General features: G+C 42.6%; 1 long non-coding RNA gene across 3 annotated transcripts; it reads right to left on the bottom strand.

The window, feature by feature from the left end:
- Window positions 1–708: 708 nt before the first annotated feature.
- Window positions 709–22,384, bottom strand: LOC146399952 (uncharacterized). Of its 3 annotated transcripts, none has more exons than XR_014815622.1 (4): window positions 22,212–22,384; window positions 11,830–11,950; window positions 4,104–4,186; window positions 709–3,423 (listed from the first exon to the last, which is right to left on the bottom strand). It is a non-coding gene; the product is annotated as an uncharacterized LOC146399952 (long non-coding RNA). The 3 variants fall into 3 exon arrangements; XR_014815623.1 differs by having other exon boundaries at window positions 709–3,292; XR_014815621.1 differs by having other exon boundaries at window positions 709–4,186.
- Between the last annotated feature and the right edge of the window lie 301 nt (window positions 22,385–22,685).

Genomic DNA, 22,685 nt, shown 5'->3' with positions numbered 1-22,685 from the left:
TAAAAACCTGCTCTGGGAATTAAGGGGTAACATTAAATTAAAGCTGGTGACCTGACTTGTAGTGTGTTGGGCTGATAGATTTAAAGTAGTGATGTTGGATAAAAATAGGTGTGTATCCTGGAAAACTATGAGAGAGAAACAACACCCTCTGATTGTTCCTAGAATGAAAGGAGAAAGGAAATCTAGCTCACAGGTGCTCAACCCTACTGCAGATCCTGGGATAGTTCAGGAGGCACCAGGAAGGGCTCTGAGATGCAGTTGGGGTAATGGCCACACGAGGGTGCTGGAGCACTGGCAGAGCCCACCTACTACAACCTTTTGGGACTTGAAGGCTCAGAGTTGGGTTTCAAGATGGAACTCACTGGATGTGACCAGAAAAAAGGGGGTTGGTTACAAGTTTCTCTTTCAATGAGAGGACAAAATTCTAAGTTCACAGCCAGGTGTCTCTACCAGACTGGCCAGAAAATTGGACCGTATACCTGGGATCTGATTGTCATTTAAAACTCTAAAGTTAGAAATACCTGGCTTGAGCCTTAGGAATGTTTTCCAAAATATGGCTTGCATGGAATGTGGTATCTGGGATGCTTAACTGGTGGTTTGAATACTGCATTGGCCTTCCATATTTTATTATATCATAGCTAGAAGTTGAAATTAGTAATGAAGAAAGTCAATACCTTTTGGTAAAATTAAAATGAAGTTCCCTTTTATTTTAGCATAACATCAAAAATAAGTTGACAAGTAGAATGTAAAATATGAAAATACATGTCTATATTTAAATTCACCAATTTTCAGCAAAATGACACCCTATTAAATTAATATCTCTATTTTGAATCAGGCATAATTCCATGAAACATAACTGCATTTTCTCCAAAAGGTAATGCAAATAAACATTAATATGAGATAAAAAGAAATATTGAAAATATATATGTATATTTTTTGAAAGACAGTACTAGTTTTACTTATTCCTTCATTTTATTTTATATTCATTTATTTATTTTTTTGTCTTTTGTCCTTTTAGGGCTTCACCCTCGGCATATGGAGGTTCCCAGGCCAGGGGTCCAATTGGAGCCAGAGCATCAGCAATGAGGGATCCAAGCCACATCTGCGACGTACACCACAGCTCACGGCAACACCGGATCCTTAACCCACTGAGCAAGGCCAAGGATCAAACCAGCAACTTCATGATTCCTTGTCGGATTCCTTAACCACTGAGCCATGATGGGAACTCCATTTTAGTTATTTTTGAATCCTTATAACATCTCATTTTCATTTCTTACATTTTCCTTAGTAGAGAAGGATGTATACTAGGATATATTCAAATATTTGTGTATGTCATTTCACCATATGAGAACATTAACTCCACGAGGAGAAGATTATAATTGATTCATCTTTTAATTAATAATTTAATGGGTGGTCTTTACTTCTCCCTGTGAACGCTCTCAAAATTTTTCTTCAAAGTTTCTTATTTTTGTTCCTTCTGAGACTTTTCCATCTGTCCTTTACATCTGCCTGAAGAACATGACCTAAAACCAGGTCTATGAATTAAGTGGAGCGCTGATTAATTTAAAGTCAATTACATGACTTGTAGTGGATTTGACTGATAGACTTAAAGTAGTGCTGTTGGAGTTAGGAGGATTGGGGGCCCTATTTCAGAGGGAACTATTCCTCTCAGTAAGGCACATAGTTGTTGTTAGAAGGAAAGGAGGAAGGAAATCAGCCTGTCAGGTGTTCAGGCCCACTGCAGCCCTTAACTTTGTGTAGGATGCAGGAGAGAGGGCTCTCTGTGCTGTTGTCAGATCATCTGGAAGAGTGTGCTTGGTCCCAGACAGTGTCTACATAGTGGTCCTGTTGGCACTTCCAGGCTCAGATTTGGGGTTCTAGATGGGGATGGAGGAACACCAAGGATGTGATTAAAAAGGGAGTTAGGGAGTTCCCGTCATGGCGCAGTGGTTAACGAATCCGACTAGGAACCATGAGGTTGTGGGTTCGGTCCCTGCCCTTGCTCAGTGGGTTAACGATCCGGCGTTGCCGTGAGCTGTGGTGTAGGTTGCAGACTCGGCTCGGATCCCGCGTTGCTGTGGCTCTGGCGTAGGCCAGTGGCTACAGCTCCGATTCGACCCCTAGCCTGGGAACCTCCATATGCCACGGGAGCTGCCCAAAGAAATAGCAAAGACAAAAAAAAAAAAAAAAAGAGTGTGCCAATTTTAAATTGCCTTGCATGATAGAATGGACTTAATTCTACCTTCTCATCTAAAGGTCGCTCCTACACTGAAGATGTTTTGCAAAGGCCAGAAAATTCAACCAACTTTCTAGACTGTCACTGCCATATGATTTAATGGAGGCACACCTCTAGAATCAAATTACCTGGCTTGAGTCTTAGGAATGGATTTTTTTTTTTTTTTTTTTTTAAGAATCTAGCTTGCTTATTGTCTGTTACCTGGAAAGCTAGGCTGGTGGTTGTGAATGAAGTATGTAAAAGAGGTTTAAATTTGGTGGGCAGTCTTTACCTCTCCCTGTGAAGTCTCTCTCAAGTATTTTCACCAAAAGTTCCTTATTCTTTTTCCTTCTGAGACACTTTCACGTGTTGTTGACCGCTGAGGGAAGAACAGGAAATAAAACCTTCTTTGTGAATCAGAGTGTGGGGGGTGCTGATTAATTGGTTAATTTCAAGCCAGTTACGTGACTTGCAGGATGTTTGGCTGGTTTAAAGTAGTAGTGTTGGAAGTTGGACAAAAAGAACTGAGTGCCCTTGGAAATGATGAGAGAGAAACACCATCCTCTGTAAGGCACTTCTTTGCTGTTAGAGGGAGAGGAGGAAGGAAATCTGGTTTTCAGGAGCTCAAACCCAGTGCAGCCCTATGGGGAGTTGGAGGCAAAAAGGGCTCTAAATTGTACTTAGAAAGAATAGCCACAAGAGGGCGCCCAAGCGCTGGCACAGCTCACGTGGTGAAATCAGTTGTAACTTCCAGGCTCAGAGCTGGGTTTCCAGATGGGGAAGTCAGAATCCAATGGATGTGATTGGGGTTGATTATAGGTTTCCACTCTCTTCTTTTTCAATAGCTTTTCTTGATAGAGGGGACATAATTCTGTGTTCATGCCCAAGTGTCTCTACCAGACTGTTAGTATTTATGAATGGCCAGACCACTGGACCAAATACCTGGAGTTTGATTGTCATTTGATTTCCCAGAATCAAAGCTCTGAAATTAGCAATACTTGGATTGAGCCTTGGGAATGCAGTTTTCCAGAATCCTTCTTGCATGGGATTTGGTATCTGGAACTCTTGGCTGGTAGTCTTGAATACAATTTGAAAAGAAGTTATTTAAGGGATGGTCTTTAGCTCTCTCTGTGAACTCTCTTTCAGTAATTTTCTTCAAAGGTTCTTATCTGTGCTGCTTCTGAGACTTTCCCTTCTGTCCTGGAACTCTGCATGAAGAACATGACCTAAAACTGGGTCCATGACTTAAGGGGAGTGCTGATTAATTGAAAGCCAATTGTGTGACTTACAGTTGGTTTGACTGATAGACTTAAAGTTGTGGTGTTGGAATTAGGAGGATGTTGGGTCCCTGGTAACTTTCAGAGGGAAATATCCTTCACTAAGGAGAGGAGGAAGGAAATCAGCCTATCAGATGCTCAAGCCCACGACAGCCCCTGTGTTTGAATGGGAGGCAGGAGGGAGGGCTCTGAGTTGTTGTCAGACAGAGTCCACCTGGCAGTCCCTATTGGCACTTCAAGGCTCGGAGTGGGTTTCAAGATGGGAGTACAGGAATCCCAAGGGTGTGACCATAAAAAAGGGGTAGGTTAGAATTTGTTTCATCTATATTGCCTTACATGGTAGAGAGGACTTAAATCTACATTCACAGCTAAGGTCCTCCTAAACCGAACATGTTTGGCAATGGTCAGAAAATTGGACTAAATTTCTGGAGTATGACTGTCATTTGACTTACCAGAGGCACACCTCTGGAATCAGAAATACCTGGCTTGAGTCTTGGGAAGTATTTTTTAATATACTCAAGCTTGCATTGTATTTGTTATCTAGAAATCTGGGCTGATGGTCTTCCATGCAGTGTGTAAAAGATGTTATTAATTTGCTGGGCAGTCTTTACCTTACGCTATGAAGTCTCTCAAACATTTTCTGCAGAGATCCTTATTCATTTTCCTTTTGAGACTTCTTCACCTGTTGTTTACCCTTTGCAGGAAAAAACGAGAATTAAAACCTGCCTCATGAATTGGGGGTGGTGGGGGTGGGAAGGTGCTGATTAATTGATAAATTTAAAGCCAGTTATCTGACTTGCAGTGTGTTTGGCTGACTTATTTAAAGTAGTGGTATTAGGCAAAAAGAACAAAGTGCCCTGGGAAATGATGAGAGAGAAACATCACCCTCTTTTAGAAACTGTATTGCTATTAAAGCAAAAGGAGGAAGGAAACCAGTCTGTCAGGTGCTCAAGGCCACTGCAGCCTTATGGAGAGTTCAGGAGGCAGAAGGAAGGGCTCTGAGTTATTGTCAGTGGGCAGAGCCAATAGACAGCTTCAGAGCAACAGCAGAGGCTACCCATTGCTTGGTGGCCCCACCTCCAGGCTCAGAGATGGGAACAAGCTTTAGCAGTTTGATCCCATTGTTTTAAAAAGTAGACTACATACAGGAGTCCAATCATGGCGCAGCAAAAATGAATCCTACTAGGAACCATGAAGTTTCGGGTTCGATCCCTGGCCTCACTCAGTGGGTTAAGTATCCAGCATTGTTGTAAGCTGTAGGTTTGCAGACATGGCTCAGATCCTGCAATGCTGTGGCTGTGGCATAGGCCTGCAGCTACAGCTCCGATGCGACCCCTAGCTTGGGAACCTCCATATTCTGTGAGTGCAGCCCTAAAAAAGTAAAAAAAAAAAAAAGACTACAGCCTGAGTGAGAGGTCCCAGCTTTTGTGTAAGTGTCTCCAGGTAGTTCCTCCTTTCTCTTGTACATAGAGATGGAGGGGATGGCTCAGGTCAGGTAAAGCTAAAATGGGAGATCTCGTGAGATGTTTTTTCAGTTTGAAGAAAGCCTGGTCCCTATCAGGGGTCCACTAGAAAGGGTCAGTGGCCTTCCCTTTTAATTGTTCGTACAAGGGTTTAGAAACTAATCCAAAATTGGGGATCCATGTGCAGCAGAACTCAACGATCTAGGAATGCCCACAGCTGCTTTCTCATAGTAGGGGTGCCACCTGGCAAATCAATCCTTTCCTCTCCAGAGATAGTGCCCTGTGCCCCTTTTCTATTATGCACCCTGTTTCTACCCGGGTTCCTGAAAGTTAGGTTCTTATGTCATTGCAAAAGGAATTCAGAAATGAGATGGAAATTGAGAAAGAAAAGTGAGTGTTTATTTAAGTGAGAAATATGCCTCTTAAAGAGAGGTGGACAGAGAGGTCAGCAGCTGCCCTCCATTTTTCCTGGCACACCAGTTATAAGGGGCATCCAATTGCATGGGTGGGATATTTACTGGGGAGGTGGGGTTTGGAGGTGGTATTCCTTAATTTTCATCCCAACTCCATCTTCCCAAAGGGAGGAAGGATTTTCTTACTTATTTAGCTTTTATTGGAAGTGTCATTGTGTTGATGTTTGATGGGTCCTTCTTAGGTGCATAGCCAATTTTATTACAGTTTTATTATAATGAGGGCATAATGAGAAACTGGTTACATTCAGAAGGAGATTCACACCCTTTTACACCTTTCTTTGTCTGTGTCCAGGGCACTTATGGTAACCGAGCTAAGGTCCTGTGTGGCTCTTGGGCACACAACTTTTCTGTGTCTCCCCATTTCTTATTTTTTAAGGAAAAAACTTCAGCCTCCTTTACCTTCCCTGAATTCCAAAGGGCAGATTCAAACAGTTGCTAATCAGGGAAGGGAGGGGCAGTCAAGAGACAATGGTACAGCCTTGGGGCAGGGTCCTGGTTCCTCCTCAAGGAATATACATAACACTGTCTTTTGTGGGACTACTACTTGATGAAGTATTCATTCCGGAAAGGAGGACCTCCAGAACCAGTCCAGGGGCACTTAACACCAGCTTTGAGAAACAACGCAAGCTTGCTTCTACCCTGATCCTTATCCACCAGCCCTGTTTTCTACTCCCCAAACTATAAAACCACCTCCTAATCTCTCCCAAAGGGGGGGACAGTCTTTAGGGTATTAGCCTGCTGTGACCCTCCTTTGCCTGGCAAAGCAATGAAGCTATTTCTTTTCTCCACCCAAACTCTGTGTCACCATTTGTATTTAGCACCATTGGATAACGGCCAACTTTGGGCAACATTATCACCCCAAAGTGTGTGGTTTCCTGTCCATCTGTAAGTTCCTGATTTTCTTTATCTGCCCATGGACCCTACTGTTTGCATGATGCATGGTTTCCTGCCAAGTTGTCTAGCCTCTCTCAGCCAGGTGACTTAAGGGGTTAAATACACTGTGGTCTGAAAGCTCCTTGATGGGGATGGTGACCAAGGTCCTTAGCTAAAAACCTTTCTGAAAAGGGCAAGGGATGTTTTCAAATCTCGGGCAGAGCCAACCAGCACTATTGTTCCTTTCTCTGCTGGCAGGGAAACTGCTATTCAAATGCAAAAATGTATTAAGATTCTGAGGTTAAGGGCACACAAAAGAAGCCATCTTTTAAAACTAACACTGAATACCAGATCCTCTCAAGGGTTTAAGGTAGAGAATAGGGTATAGGAATTTGGGGCCACAGTGTGAATCTCTTGCATAGCTTTATGGAACCGCCCCCCCCCCACCTCCCAGGTGTTCTGAACTAGCCTGTGTTTCCCATTTGGCTCCTTTGCTTACCAGTATAATAGGACTGTTTCAAGGGGTCTGGAAGAGTCTAAGAAGCCCTTGCTCGAGTAGGCTTTGTTGCTTAAAGGGTATTTGTTTTTATTTGGGTATGTCGACTTTGACTTTTAAAAATGCACAACCTGAAAGTTGAAAGTTAAATTTTATTTGAGGCAAAATTAGGACTTAAGCCTGGAGAGACAGCATCACTGGTATCCCTGAAAAACTGCTCTAAGACAGTGAGGGAGGAGCTAAGATATACAGGAGTTTTTGCAAACAGGAGGTAGCTGGAACAAAAGAGTCCTGGGCTCACTGAAATTATTCCTTTGATATGGACCTTAGCTATCAGGGCCAGTATCCTGAGTTTTCACAGCCTGCAGGACTCACGGGCTCTCTCACCCTTGGAGGTGACTTTATTCACAGATGACCCTGACATTCTTTGTTTTGTCCTTAACTACAGCCCTAGCAGCAGTTTTTCAGATAGCTCTGAAATGTTGCCCCAGAAAGAAAGGGGGAATATCAGGATATGATAAAGGTGAGGGGGAGGTGCATGCAGCATACACACATTTGGCAAAAGTTTGTTGCTAATCTCCTGAAGGTCACAAGGAGCAGACATCACCATGAAGGATTTTAGTGTTTTTCTAGACATGAGGAGATGTAAGAGTTGGGCACATAAAATCTTCTCCTAAAAATATCTATCCGAATGAAGGACATAAGCCTGGGCCCTGTTAACATTTCACAGGGCCAGCATAAAGCAATCAGCCCAGTACCTAAGTCTCCAGCCACAGCCCCTTTTCTTAGAAGAACAAAGTTAGCTGATAAGGGGGACTGCAGATGCTACAAGGTTACCCATCTAATTGCCTCTCTAGTGCTGACATAAGCTGCTTGCTTGGAGTTAGAAGATATGAACCTTACTATAAATCATTATTGTAAACCTAACCACTCTCACTAGTTAAGATTTAAAGTATTTTAACCACTACTTGGTTTTTTTGCACCCCTACTTATGCATGTGCACCCCCTCCCAACCTGAATATAAGTTTGCCTTTATAAACATGGTCCATTTCTTTGTTTGGGGTTTCACACTCAAGCCGCTTTTAGGCAATGTGTGGCCCTCCCTGTCCAGTGATAAAGATTCCTAATTTGTTTCTTCTTAGTTGGAGTGGCCTCTGTTCTTTCGTGGCACAACATGAAGACCTGTTCTTCCAGTTTTCCCAGAGCATAGAATGCTTCACTCCTGATTTTCACCATGAGCTCTGCGTGGGTGGTGGGGGGTGCTGCAGGTCAGCAGCTGAAGCGGCTCATGATTTAACCCATGTAGAGGCTGAGGGTAAGTGCCAGACTTCAGTTCACAGGCAATTGTGGCCGAAGTCACATGTTGGCTATGACTAGTGGTCCCCTCCCAGCTCTGTTCACTGTACTGAAGTGTAGGAGGAAATGAACAAAGGAGAGACCCCGGCCATGATGACTAAATAAAGTTCAGCCAACTGCCCCTAACCACCCCTTCCCCACACATCAACTTCTGTAAACTTGTTTCTGCATCTACTAGCTTGCCTGACCTCACTCTGGTCTGACCAGCCAAGCATGGACCCCGAAGAGGTAGCCCATAAAAGCCTTGTGAAACCCTTCCTCGGGGCTCAGACTCCAGAGAGTTATCTCCTCTGAGCCCGCTGATGTAATAAACCTGAGTTCTCCAACTCTCTGAGTGCTCGCTTGGTTTCTCGCCGGGTAAAAGAGCTGATACACTGCAGCCACAGAGCTGCTGGAGCTGGTACACTACAGCCACAGGGCTGTCACCAGAGCTGATACGCTGTGGCACAGGGCTGCTGGGCAGCTGCCTTAACAGTAGGAACTATGGAGGGATTAATCTTTAATATTAATTGGGCCTGTGAACTAGAAAAACATGAGAATCCTTCATGGTGATGTCTGCTCCTTGTGACTAAGAGTAACCTTCAGGAGACCTGCAGCAAATTTTGTAAAATGTACCTCCCCCTCACCTTTATCATATCCTGATATCCCCCTTTCCTCTTTGGGCAGTATTTCAGAGCTAGCTGAAATTCTGCAGCCCCTAGCTGTAGTTAAGGATAAAACAAAGGTTGTCATGGTTATCTGCAAATGCAGTCACCTCCAAGGGCAAGAACCTGACAGGCTATGGAAACTCAGGATTCTGGCCCCATAGAGGAGGTGAACATCAAAAGAATGACTTCAGTGAGCCCAGGCTCCTTTTTTTCCTGCTACCTGCCCTTTGTTGCAAAAACCTCTATATCTCTCTATACCTCTATACCTCTATATCTCCTAGCTCCTCCCTCACCTCCTAGGAGTGGCCACCTGAAAATGTCCCCTAGAATTAAGTCCTGATTTTGCCCCAAATAAAACAATTCTCAACTTTATGTTGTGCATTTTTTTAAGTTGACAGGCTATTATTCCTGGCAGAGGGCATAGTATTATGGCTACAGAACGGAAGGGAATCTTAAGTATTTTGATGGTATGGTTTTTGTCTCTGATATAAATTGCACTTCTGTGGGGGGCAGGGGTGTAAAGAAAGAATGTACAAAATTAAGTTTCTTACAAGTGAGTTAGAGGAGTTCCCATTGTGGCACAGTGGGAACAAACCTGACTAGGAACCATGAGGTTGTGGGTTTGTTTGATCCCTGGGTTAAGGATCTGGCATTGCCATGAGCTGTGGTATAGGTTGCAGACATGGCTCGGATCTGGCATTGCTGTGGCTGTGGTGTAGGCTGGCAGCTTCCATCAGACCCATGGCCTGGAAACCTCCATATGCTGTGGGTGCAGCCCTAAAATACAAAAAACAAATAAACAAACAAACAAACCAGTGACTTAGAGAATTCTGTCTGCTGAAGATGGTGGAGTAGAAGGACTTAAGCTTAACTTCTCTCATGAAAATACCAAAATTATAACCAACTGCTGAACAATTGAGGCAGAATAATAATTCAGGTAGTTAGTGTAGGAACATGGGCTTTGATATATTCCTTGATTAATATCCATGGTTTAAGATTGGTAAAAACAAATCTAGACAAACAGAATTTGCTTGTTTGAAGATTAACTATTGAAAGTACATTTGTTTTACATCAAGGTGGGCATTAATCCCTGACCTATACATTTGACTGTTAGCAAAAGATGTAAAGAATGGGGACTCAAAGTCTAGGGGAAAAAAGAGCAAAAAGACCAAAAAATTATAAAGTCCCTATTGGAAGAGGCCCAATATAGGTGCTGGGCAAGGCCAGTAGGGAGAAAGACTGATAGTGAAACTGGAAGCACTGATGGCCTGAACCTGTCCTAAGCCCAGATTGGGACTCAAACCCATGGTTTTAAATTACAATCACTCACCTGGTGTCTGGACTTACTGAGATTCAGGTTCTTTATGCCTCTCCACAGAAGGAATTCAGTGAGAGACAAATAGGCAAGAAATAGATTTAGTAGGATAGGATGCTTGTGAGAGATTGCAAGTGGGCATGGAGGGAAGCTCTGCACCAAGGATCCAGTGGGCTACAGTTTTATCATCCTAGGGGAGTGAGGGTTGGAAAATCCCACCTCTTCCTTTCTGGGAGTAGTAGATCCTCCTTAGTATCCAGTAAGGTGTGTATTCAAATCAGCAGAAGGGTGGTCCTCAAACTCTTGCCCTTGGTCTGAATCTGAATTCAGGCTTCATCCCATCCCTGACCCAATGACCCAAGGCAATTCTCTTGCCTCCACTAGTCAAGCAAGTCTGCCTTGTGCTGATGGCTTTCTTGAGCAGTTATTAACTTAGTTATCTCCCTATATCCACTAAGTTTCCTTCTTTAACTATGGTCCTTTACTGGGACTTCTACAACTACCTGTGCCTCCTCCATACCTATCAATAGCAGGACCCCATATTGGTACCCCTGTCTTTAAGAGATAAAACCTCCTTAGAAAATTAGGAAAAGGTAACTCTTCCTCTCCCTCCAGTGTTTGTACTGGAAGCTATTTGCTTTCCAGTAATAAAGACTTTTGCTTGCTTGAGGCCTTTGTGTTCTCAAAGTTCACATTCTTTGGCTCCATGAATAAGAACCCGGATTCTGGTAACATCTTTCCAGTATTGGAATCATCAACAAAATAGACAGGTAACTGACAAAAAAAAAGGTATACTAACCAAAGACAAAGAAGAAGCCACATCAAGATGGTAGGAGGGGTGCTCTTGTGCTATAAGCAATCCCATACTCACTGGGTGGGTGGACCACAGACTGGAGATGCTCTCCCACAGGAAGAATAGTTCTGAGCCCCACATCATGTTCCCACATGTTCCCTGTGGGTCTGGTATTGGGAGGAGGGGGCCTTGGAGCATTTGACATTGAAGGCCAATGGGACATGTGCAGGAGCTCCACAGGACTGGGGGAAAAAGAGACTCCACTTTTGGAGGGTACACTCTGTCTTTTATGTGCACTGAGTCCCAGGGTGAAGCAGAGACTCCATAAGAACCTGGGTCAAGAGTTCCTGTTGTGGGTCAATACCCACTGTGGCTCAGTGGGTTATGAACCCAACTAGTGTCCATAAGGATGCAGGTTTGATCCCTGGCCTTGTTCAGTGGGTTAAGGATCCAGTGTTGCCACAACCTAAGGTATAGGTTGCAGATACTGCTCAGATCCAGTGTTGCTTGGCTGCTGCCTAGGCCAGCAGCTACAACTCTGATTTGACCCCTAGCCCAGGAACTTCCATATGCCACAGATGCAGCCCTAAAAAGAAAAAAAAAGATTCTGGGTCAGACCTACCTATGTGTCCTTGAGTGTCTTTTGGGAGAGCAGGGGGCATCTGTGGCTCACTGTGGGGGCAAGGACATTTGGAGGCAGAGATCCCAGAATAATCACCATGAGCTCCCCTGGAGGCTGCCATTTTGGGAAAATCTGGTTTCACCCATTAGGGCTGAGAAGCCACAGGCCAGACAACAAAAAGAGTGGGAACACAGCCCCACCCATCAGCAGTCTGCCTACCTAAATTCTTCCTAGGCACCCTGCTGCCTGGTAATCACTTCCAGAGACAAAGTCCCACCCACCAGAGGAACAAGACTTACCTCCTCCTACCAGTGGGCAGGCACCAGTCCCTTCTATCAGGAAGCCTGCAACAAGTCCCTGTATTAACTTCACTCACAAGGCAGCAGTCACCAGAAGCAAGAGAGGCTACGACCCTATAGCCTGCAAAAAGAAGTGAGTTATACAATTGCTAGTGAAAATATAGTAACTGGACAACATGGAAGCAATATATAGAGAGATTCAAAACAGGGTCATTTTATTTTTTAAAGAAATATAATTGATTTACAGTGTGGGGTTAATATCAGGTGCACAGCAAAGTGAATCAGTCATACATATATTTTATTCTTTTTCAGATTCTTTTCCTATATAGCTTATTACAGAATATTGAGTAAAGTTCTCTGTGCTATACAATAGGTCCTTGTTGGTTGTTTATTTTATATATAGTAGTGCATGTTTGTTAATCCAAAACTCTGAATTTACAATACCCCCACATATTTCCCTTATTGGTAACTATAAGTTTGATTTCAAAATCTGTGAGTGTTTCTGTTTTGTAAGTATGTTCATTTGTATCATTTTTTAAATTAGATTCCACTTAAAAGTGATATATGCCACTGGTCTTTCTCTGCCTGACTTACTTTACTTAGTATGAAAATCTCTAAGTATATCCATCTTTATGAAAATGTCATTATTTTGTTATTGTCGTGGCTGAGTAGTATTCCATTGTATATATGTACCACATTTTTTTTTTCGGTCTTTTTTTAGGACTGCACCAGTGGCATATGGAGGTTCCCAGGCTAGGGGTCAAATCGGAGCTGTAGCCACCATCCTACACCACAGCCACAGCAATGCCAGATCTGAGCCATGTCTGTGAACTTTACTGCAGCCCATGGCAACACTGGATCCTTAACCAACTGAGCGAGGCCAGGGATCAAACCCACAACCTCATGGTTCCTAGTCAGATTCATTAATCACTGAGCTATGATGGGAACCCCTATATGTACCACATCTTCTTAATCCAATCCTCTGTCCATAGACATTTAGGTTGTTTCCATGTCATGGCTATTGTAAATAATGCTACTGTGAACACAAGGGTGCTTGTATCTTTTTGAATTATATTTTTCTCCGGGAAAAATCCCAGGAGTGGGAATGCTGAATCATATGGTTATTCTATTTTTAGTTTTTTAAGGAACCTCTACACCATACTCCATAGCCATTGTAAGAAATTACATACCCAGCAACAGCGTAATAGGGTTCCCTTTTTTCCACACCCTCTCTAGCATCTACTGTTTGTAGACTTTTTGATGAAGGCCATTCTGACTGAAGAGAGGTAATATCTCATTTAGTTTTTATTTGCATTTTCCTAATAATTAGTGACACTGAGCATTTTTTCATGTGCCTTTTGACATCTGTATGTCTTCTTTGGAGAAATGTCTATTCAGATTTGCCCTTTCTTATTGGATTGATTGTTTGATATAGAGTTGCATGTGATATTTGTATATTTTGGAGATCAATCCCTTGGTTACTTTGTTCACAGATATGTTGTCCTATTCTGTGGATTGTCTTTTCATTTTGTTGATGGTTTCCTTTGCTGTACAAAGCATTTTAATTTTAATTAGGTCACCTTTGTTATTGTTCTTGTTTTCATTATGAGGAGGTGGATCAAAAAAGAGATTGCTCATATATATGTCCAAGAGTAGTCTGCCTATGTTTTCCTCTAAGATTTTTATTGTATCTGGTCTTACATTAGCTCTTTAATATATTTTGAATTTATTTTCATGCATGGTGTTAGACAATGTTCTCACTTCATTCCTCTATATTTTCTGTCCAATTTTCCTAGCACTAGTTATTGAAGATGCTGTGTTTTCTCTATTGTATATTCTTACCTCCTTTGTTATAGATTAATTGACCATAGGTGCATGAGTTTATTTCTGTACTTTCTATCCCGTTCCATTGGTCTATATGTCTGTTGTGTGTGTGTTTGTGTGTGTGTGTGTGTGTGTGTGTGTGTGTGTGTGCCAGTATTGTACTGTTTTAATTACTAGAGCTTTGTTGTATAGTCTGAAGTCAGAGACCATGATTCCTCCAGCTCCATTTTTCTTTCTCAGGATTGCTTTGGCTATTCAAGGTCTTTTGCATTTCCATACAAATTTTAAAGTTTTTTGTTCTGGTACTGTGAAAAATGTCATTGGTAATTTGACAAGCATTGTAGCAAATTTGCATATTACCTTCGATAGTAGAGTCATTTTGAGAATATTGAGTCTTCCATTCAACAAAATGGTGTATCTTTCCATCTGTTTGGGTCACCTTTTATTTCTTTCATCAGTGTTATGGTTTTCAGAGTACAGGTATTTTGCCTTCTTAGATAATGTTAGGTTCACCAAAGGAGGGATACATGAGGCCAAGTCAAGTAAAGCAAAAGATGTTTATTGAGGTATCAGAAATATATGGGCTGAGCTCAAGATAACATCAGCCCCAACTGTGAGGAGAAGTTAGTCTTATAAAGGGTTGTGGTGGGAATCTAGTGAGGGTCTATTGTGGGAACTTTTGGCAAGGACAATGAAAGGAAGGTTACACAATTTGGGGAAGGGATGGGGAGTCAAATCCCACGACCAAGTGATTGTGGCAGGCAAAATTATAGGGGAAGGGAAGAATTAGAACAATGAGAGAAGATGGTTGGGGTCTGAGTCTCATGACCAGGTAAATGCAGCAACAGGAACTGACGTACGGTGGTGGTGGGGCACTTAATCTTTATAAGTGGTTAGTGTTTGCAAGCAGCTGTTTCCCATAAACCATTGTCTCTTGCTGTCCAACTCTAAGGGTCGCAATCCCAGGGAGGGAGGCTTCTACCATTCTCCTGGGAACCTGTCAGGTAAGTTTATTCCTAGGTATTTTATTCTTTTTGATATGGTGCTAAATGGGATTGTTTCTTTAATTTCTCTTTCTTGTCATTCGTTTTTAGTGTATAAGAATGCCAGAGATTTGTGTATTAATTTTGTATCCTACAAATTTACTGAATTTATTGATGCACTCCAGTAGTTTCCTGGTAGCATCTTTAGGATTTTCTATGTATAGTATCATGTCATCTCCAAACAGTGACAGATTTGCTGCTTCTTTTCCAATTTGGATTAGTTTCCATTTTTTCCTTCTCTGATGTCAAAGGCTAGGATGTCCAAAACTATGTTGAATAAAAGAGGTGAGAGTGGATATACTCCTCCTGATGTTAGAGGAAATGCTTTCAGTTTTTCACCATTAAGAATGATGTTCTGTGTGGGTTTGTCATACATAACCTTTATTATGCTGAGGTAGGTTCCTTCCATAACTCCCAATTTGTATAGTAAGTCTCTTCCTATTAGGGGAGTCAAGTATTCCAGTACATACAAGAATGAGATAACATTCTCCCTTAAAAATCACACTCAAGGGGCTCTATAAAATTGTATTCCCTGGAGTTCTTGCTGTGGTGCAATGGCATCAGAGGTGTCTTGGGAGCTCTAGGACGCAGGTTTGATCTCCTACCCAGCACAGTGGGTTAAGCATCCATTGTTGCTGCAGCTACAGCTTAGGTCGAGACTGTGGCTCGGATCTGATCCCTGGCCCAGGAACTCCATATGCCACAGGGTGGCCAAAAATGAAAAAATAATAATAATAATGATAAAATAACCCCCTCACAGTCAGGGTCAGCCTAGGCTCCTCCAAGGAACCCCTGGGCCCCTTCTGTCTACTTCTTCTTTTATGTTCTACTTCTTTCATATGTGCAACTTTTGAGGATGAGCAAGTGTTCCTTTATTTTCCTACTGAGACAGTTGGGTTATTCCCCCCTTTAGTGGCCCTCCCATAGTGTTCACATTGATTGGCTTTGAGCCTTTCTCTCCACTGTGGGTGTGATCTTTGAAACCTAGGGTGACTCATCATTACTGGAGGGTTTATTCATGCATCACTAAATACAGAATACTGGCAGTTTGTTCTGCTCATATATCTTCCTTGACATATCTGCCTCCAGATTCTGGTTGTTGAACACTCAAAATCCTGATTCTACCCCCAGGAAGTGGGCATAGTGGGCCCTATTTCCAACTTTTCCTATTTTCTCCTAATGTCTGGGGTATTCTGGGAAGTGAAATGGGAGTTAAGAATGGCCTGCCCTTCCACTGGCTCCAGGTTCACTTTCATGTACACATGAATACACTTCCCTTAGGCATTCCAGGATGACTGAGGGGTTTTTCCTAAGTCTCTGGATGGCTCCCAAAGCCCTACTCCAATTTATAGGCTTCTTCCCAGTCAATTGGAATCTCTTAACAATGAAACCCCTTAAAAGTGTGAGGTGCTGTCAGTTGTTTTCCTCTCCATGGTCCCACCTAGGGTCTGTGTCAGGAATGGTCTGGATTCAAGGCAGCATTATTTTGATTGGTGCTATCAGCTTCTTCCCCTGCATTAATTATAATCAGTGCCTTTTCTTCCCTAGAGAATGAGATATTCAGGAGGCTTTGGACATCTACCCAGGTGGGAAAAGCATGTGGAATATTCCCTGGACTAAATTCAGGACTCTTTTGGATTCTTCCTTCAATCCCTTGGATCAATCCTTCCAGTTATATAGGTGTGAGAAAGAGAAGAGGACATATGTGGTGGTTGGTCTGCCCTCTCCATTGAGGAACTCTCAAAGGGGGAATAGCCTATTCATTCCAGAGCTCTGGTACCTACTGTCACTATGAGGGTGCACTGGACTGGTCCCTGAAGGAGGCACACCAAGAGGTGGAGGTAGGAGAGTCAGGGAGGGGGTGAGTGCACCAGGTTGGATGGAGGTCAACTGAAGGGAGTAGAAGGCATCAGGGAGCCAGGAGAGGTAGGGGTGGAGGAATCCAGAATAGTCAGAAGGCCGAGTAGGAGGAAGTCAAGGGAATACTCAGGCTGAGATTTTAGTACCAATAGAGATATTAGAAATACCAAGAGTTACTATTGTGGCTCAGTGGAAAAAAATCTGACTTGTACCGTGAGGATGCAGGTTCAATCCCTGATTTTGCTCAGTGAGTTAAGGATCTGCCATTGCCGTGAGCTGTGGTGTAGGTCACACAGTTCTGATCCAGGGGTTGCTGTGGCTGTGGCTTAGGCTGGCAGCTACAGCTTCAATTTGACCCCTAGCCTGGGAACTCCTATATGCTGTACCTGCAGCCCTAAAAATCAAAAAGCAAAAAAATAAATAAATAAATAAATTTTAAAAGATATATCCTTGTATTTCTTGCAGAGGCCCATGTTTTGGCAAAGTATCATGTAAAATTGGACATAGAAGACCTCATCCCATTTTCTTCAAATGCTGGCAACAGAGGTCCAATTGTAAAAATGGTATTCTGATATAGAGAGCCATTTGTTATCCAGCTTTCCCCATTCTCCAGTTTATACAGGGACCGCATGATGTTGCAAAATAAAATAAGCTGTTTGCTAGTGGGCAGTGATTTTTCCTCATGGAGGATGCACCTAGTGGTGATTTCATTGGGATAGGGGCTTGGTTAACTCCTGGGGATCCTCATTTTTAGCTTGTTTCCAGCTCCCCAATGGCATCCTCCTAGGGTTGGTGTTAATGCAGATCACATAAGATCTAGCCCACACCAAGTGGTCTAGGCATTCTAATTGAAACATGAACCAATCTTTGTGGAGGATAGGAGGGGAAGTGCTGTCTAAGAGGACTTTAGTTATAAGGTCACCTTTAAGTCAGTGATTCAATACTCCTAGGCCCACTGTGGGGCTGTAGGAGATAGCAGAGGTAGGTGGATGCTTCCACTAAGCAGTCCCTGGAAATAGAGTAAAGGCAGAGTGGGAAATAAGGGTTCTCTAACCAAATAAATTGCCCAGAGAGCCTCTGCATCAGTCAAGGAGATTTGCTCAAAAATGATTGTCCCTGTTCGGTGAGAGGTAATCGGTCAGGGAGGCCAGCTGCCCATTTGGCATGTGTTCCATTCCTTATACACAGCTATAAGGACTCAGAGACTTTGTATGACTTACGCATCCATTTCTTCTTTCCCAAGCAGGCAAAGTGATTTTCCTGATATCCAGCAAAATCTAGGTTTTTTTAAGGGTTTGTGACTGAGGAAAGATCCCTAGTGATCTGTGATAGCAAACTGGGATAAGACAGATGAACACAAAAGATGTGCTCTTGGATTTTTACTTTTTCCTTAAGGTGGAGATCCTGCAGAGGTTGGAGCTGTGAGCATTTTACAGTATGCCTACTTACACAATTTGCTTCTAGTCAGCCAGTTGCCTAGTGCTCATCTATCCTGGTCAATGAGCACATGATCAGCTTTTAATTGCCTGCCCTGTGCCCACAGTTGTAACAAGGATTTCTAAGAGCATTAGAACTAACAAGACCACAAGAACAGAGATTGAAGCTTTACTCTTCTCAAGAAAGGAGACTAGGACTTATGACAAACACAGAAAAATAGAGATGTTTTTACCATGCAATGGCCTCTAGAGAGCTTCCATTTTAGTCCCCTTAATGGGAACTGGTTCAACTAGCTGATTAATTGTACAATCTCACCCACTGCTAGAAAACTGGCTTGATTTAGACAACCAACTACCTTCTTGAGAGAAGTCTGGCTCCAACCAGATGGCCAGGATCCTTGCCCTCAACCAGCCAACCCCTACAACCAACATCAGCTTTATTGACTGAAGGAGGGTGTGTCCTTTTATCAGTCATCCCCTGTATACTACTCCAATATGTAGCAAGCATCCTTGTTATAGATACACTGGGATGGGAGAGTTGTCTTTACCTGGGGAGCACTTCACCTAACCCTTGGCTACTTTTTAATCTCAGGCTGAATTCAGTAGCCCTCACTGGTGCAGAGAGCAAGAGTTAGGGCAGGAGTTTCCATCCTGGCTCAGAAGAAATGATTCTGACTAGCATCCATGAGGATGCAAGTTTGATCCCTGGCCTCACTCAGTGGGTTAAGGATCTGGCATCGCCATGAGCTGTGGTGTAGGTTACAGACACAGCTCAGATCCTGTGTTGCTGTAGCTGTGGCATAGGCCAATGGCTATAGCTCCAATTTGACCCCTAACCAGGGAACCTCCATATGCCATGGATATGGCCCTAAAAAGACAGGAAAAAAAAAAAAAAGAACTGGGCAAACTTCCCAGTTATTTAGCCAGGTTTGTTGACCCTAGGTCAGTGAGGAAGTTCTTGCTGAGTTACCAGGTAGACTGGGGGAATCGAAGCCTACCCTCCTGGCTAGCTCACCAAAAACCGTTGTAGAATTAAGTCCTATGGATGGTCCATACAGCTTAATTCAGCAACAAAAGCAGTGTACACATTCATTGCAATCCCTCCAGTATTCAGATGACTTTTTTTCAAGGAAACAGAACAAACAGTCCTACTAATTGTATGAAACAACAAAGAATCCTGAATAGCCTGAGTGATAATGGGGAAGTTGAACACAGCTGGAGGCATCTCCTTTTCTGATTTCATACTACATTATGAAGCTATAGTCACCAAAACAGTGTGGTATTGGCACAAACACAGGGACAGGGGCCAGAGGAACAGAATGGAGAGCACAGACATAAACACATTTTTGTATGTTACCAGTTAATTCATGACAGAGGCACTAAGAACACAAAACAGGGAAAGGACAGTACCCTCAAAAAATGGTGCCGAGAAAACTGGACACCATCAACATGGCACACAAAACTAATTAAAATCCACAATTTTCCACAGCAAACTCTTCCTCTGTTGGGTCCTTGGAAAATGACTCCTCCTCACCCCCACTCTCCAGGAATTCCTGTTGTAGCACAGCAGAAACAAATATGACCAGTATCTATGAGGATGCATGTTCAATCCCTGGCCTTACTTGGTGGGTTGGGGATCCAGTGTTGCCATGAGCTGTGGTGTAGGTAACAGATATAGCTTGAATCCTATGTTGCTATGGCTGTGGCCATGGTTGGTGCTACAGCTCTGATTTGACCCTTAGCCTGGTAACTTTCATATGACATGGGTGTGGCCCTAAAAAACAAAAACAAAAAAAAACCCCACCCCCTACCCTTCAATAAGCCTGACTCCTTGACCCCTGAGGTGGATGTGGGTTTTACTGGTGGACTTGGCTCATGAAAGAAGTTGGCTTCTCTCACTGCTGATAGAAGCTTGGTTTCCTCAGGATATGCCATGGTTTGAGCTTTGGGACAACACTCAGTGGAATCCAGCCAGGCAGGAACAAGCTGTCTTTAGGAACTGCTAAGAGTATAAACCTTAACCATAAAACTTAAACCATAGGGATAACCATAAATCATAACCCAGCCCCAGCCCCCATACCAGTCCCAGCCCTAATGCTAACTCTACAAACCATTAACACCTAGCAAATAAATCATAAAAGAGAAAACTACATCAGTATATCTTATAAATAGGAATATAAGCATCCCCCACAAATTAAGAGCAACATTAAAGCAACAGAATAGTAAACAGATAATGCCATAAGCAAGCATCTCTACACCAGAAATTTCAGGTTGTTCAACATATGAAGCTAAGCAGTGTATTAAACCACAATAAAGGTGTGAAGTAAAAACATAATCATATAGATTATGGCAGAAAGAGCTATAATCAAAACAGCACTATTTCATAATACAAACCCTCAAGAAGTTAGGAAAAAAGAAAATTTGTTCAATACATAAAAGAGTAGTATATACAAACACAGGAAATATCATGCTCTATGTTAAAGACTTAAGATTTTCTCCTAAAATCTGGAAGGAGGCCAGGAAATTGGCCTTCACCACTGTTACTCAACAGTGTACTGGAAATTCTACCCAGAGTCTTGAGGAATGAAAGAAAAGGCATCCATTTGTGAATGAGATAATTAAGACCATATCTATGCACAGAACACAGATCACATCATCTTATACATAAACCTTGCTATGTCAGCAAAAATTATTTGAGCTAGTGAACTAAATTACCAAAGTTATGAGAAAGTATAGATTCACAAAGATCTCTTACATGTATACTCTAGCAATAAATAATCTGAAAAAGATTTATGAAAGCAATTCCATCTTAAATAATGTCAACATTAATATTGAGGAATATATGTAACAAGATACAAGACTTGTTTTATTTATGTAAAGTTTTCTGTATGTTCAAAATGACTGGAAAGTAAATTACTTTTTTTTTTCTTTTTTGTCTTTTTAGGTCCACACCCATGGCATATGGAAGTTCCCAGGCTAGGGGTCTAATAGGACCTGTAGCTACCAGCCTACACCACAGCCACAGCAACACAGGGTCAGAGCTGCATCTAAAACCTGCACCACAGCTCATGGCAACACGGGATCCTTAACCCACTGAGCGAGGCCAGGGATCAAACCCGCATCCTCATGGATACTAGTTGTGTTCATTAACCACTGAGCCACAACAGGAACTCCAAAAGTAAATTACTTTTTAAAACACCCTGTCAATACCATGCCATAAAAGAAGAAAAAACATCAAACTTGCATATGGAAGCCAAGTCTTTCCCAGACCCAGTTCACCCAAAGTCCACATGTAATTTAGAGGTACCATGAGAAGATTACATTAGGGGTCACTTTCTTCTGTGTTGTGGATGACCTGGATGTGGTAGAAAAAGTGGGATTTTTGAATTCCAATTTGCCACATTATGCCACGAAAAAAGCTATTAGAAATAATAAGTGAATTCACTAAAGTTACAAAATCAATACACAGAAATCAATTGCATTTCTAAACACTAATCTTGGGCCATTAGAGGAAAAAAAAAAAAAATCCAGTATACAACTGCATCAAAAATAACAAAATACCAAAGAAAAAATTTAACCCAGGACATGAACTACCTGCACACTGAACACTTTAAGACATTGCAGAAGATGTAAATAAATGGAAAGATACCCTGTGCTTAAGAAGAATTCATATTGTTAACATCCCCATTCTACCCAAAGCAATTACACAGTAAATGCCATCCCTCCCCAAATTCCAAAGATATTTTTCACAGAAATAGAGCAAATCCTATTTGTGTGGAACCACAAATGACCCCAAAGAGCCAAAGCGACCCTGAGAAAGGAGAAGAGGCTGGAGGCATATCCCTCCCTGACTTCACACTATATTGCAGAGCTACAGTCACCAAAACAGTGTAGAATTGCCTCAGAAACAGGTGTATGGACTAAAGGAACAGGACAGAAAGCCAATAATTAAACCCATACTGATGGGGTCAGTTAATTTATGATGAAGGGGCCTAGGACACACCAAGGGGAAGGACAGTCTCTAAAACAAACAGTGCTGGGAAAGCTGAACACCACATAACACATAATGACACTGGACAGTGACTATGGTGCTATGCACAAAACTGACTAAAAATCCAGTTTTCCACAGCAAGCTCTCCATGCAGCCTCTGAAGATGCCCCTCCCTCCCCCCCCCATTAGCAGTCAGTCACACACAGGAAGCTTCTCCTTATTCCTCACCTTTTCCTCTGGTATCACCCAGGTCTTCAGGAAACCAGTTCCTATCAGTGTGGACACAGCCCCATGTTGTCCTGAAGCCCAAACCCCAGTAAGCCCTAAGGAGAGTGAGGAGTGTCAGCAGAGATGCTGTCCCAGCTAAAGCCTTGGAGGGCGCCTAAGGAGACACAACTCCCCTCAGCTGCTTGCAGAGCCAAGGCCATGCACTGTGGGTCAGAGAGGCGGACTCGCCCCCTGTGGTCAGTGCAGGATGTGCAGCTTGTGCCTCCCTCATAGTTCACTGGACACAGAAATCCCTGCTGGCAGAACTGCTGAATCCATTAAAATAGGGCATTCAAACTAAAGTGGAGCCAACTATCCCATAACTTCGCCAAAACAGTTAAGGAACAATTAATTGGAAACCTTATGGAATGACATAAACTGTAGATACAAACTTTACCACTTACACCAAATTCATTCAAAATTATTCACAGACCA

This window comes from Sus scrofa, chromosome 9 (genome assembly GCF_054392235.1).
Source record: "Sus scrofa isolate SSC_HxYL_T2T_F1_AM1 chromosome 9, Sscrofa_HxYL_maternal_Yorkshire_Landrace_v2.0, whole genome shotgun sequence".
Taxonomy (NCBI): Eukaryota; Metazoa; Chordata; class Mammalia; order Artiodactyla; family Suidae; genus Sus; species Sus scrofa.
The sequence above is the reverse complement of the archived record's forward strand: the minus strand, read 5'-3'. Positions and strand labels throughout refer to the sequence as shown.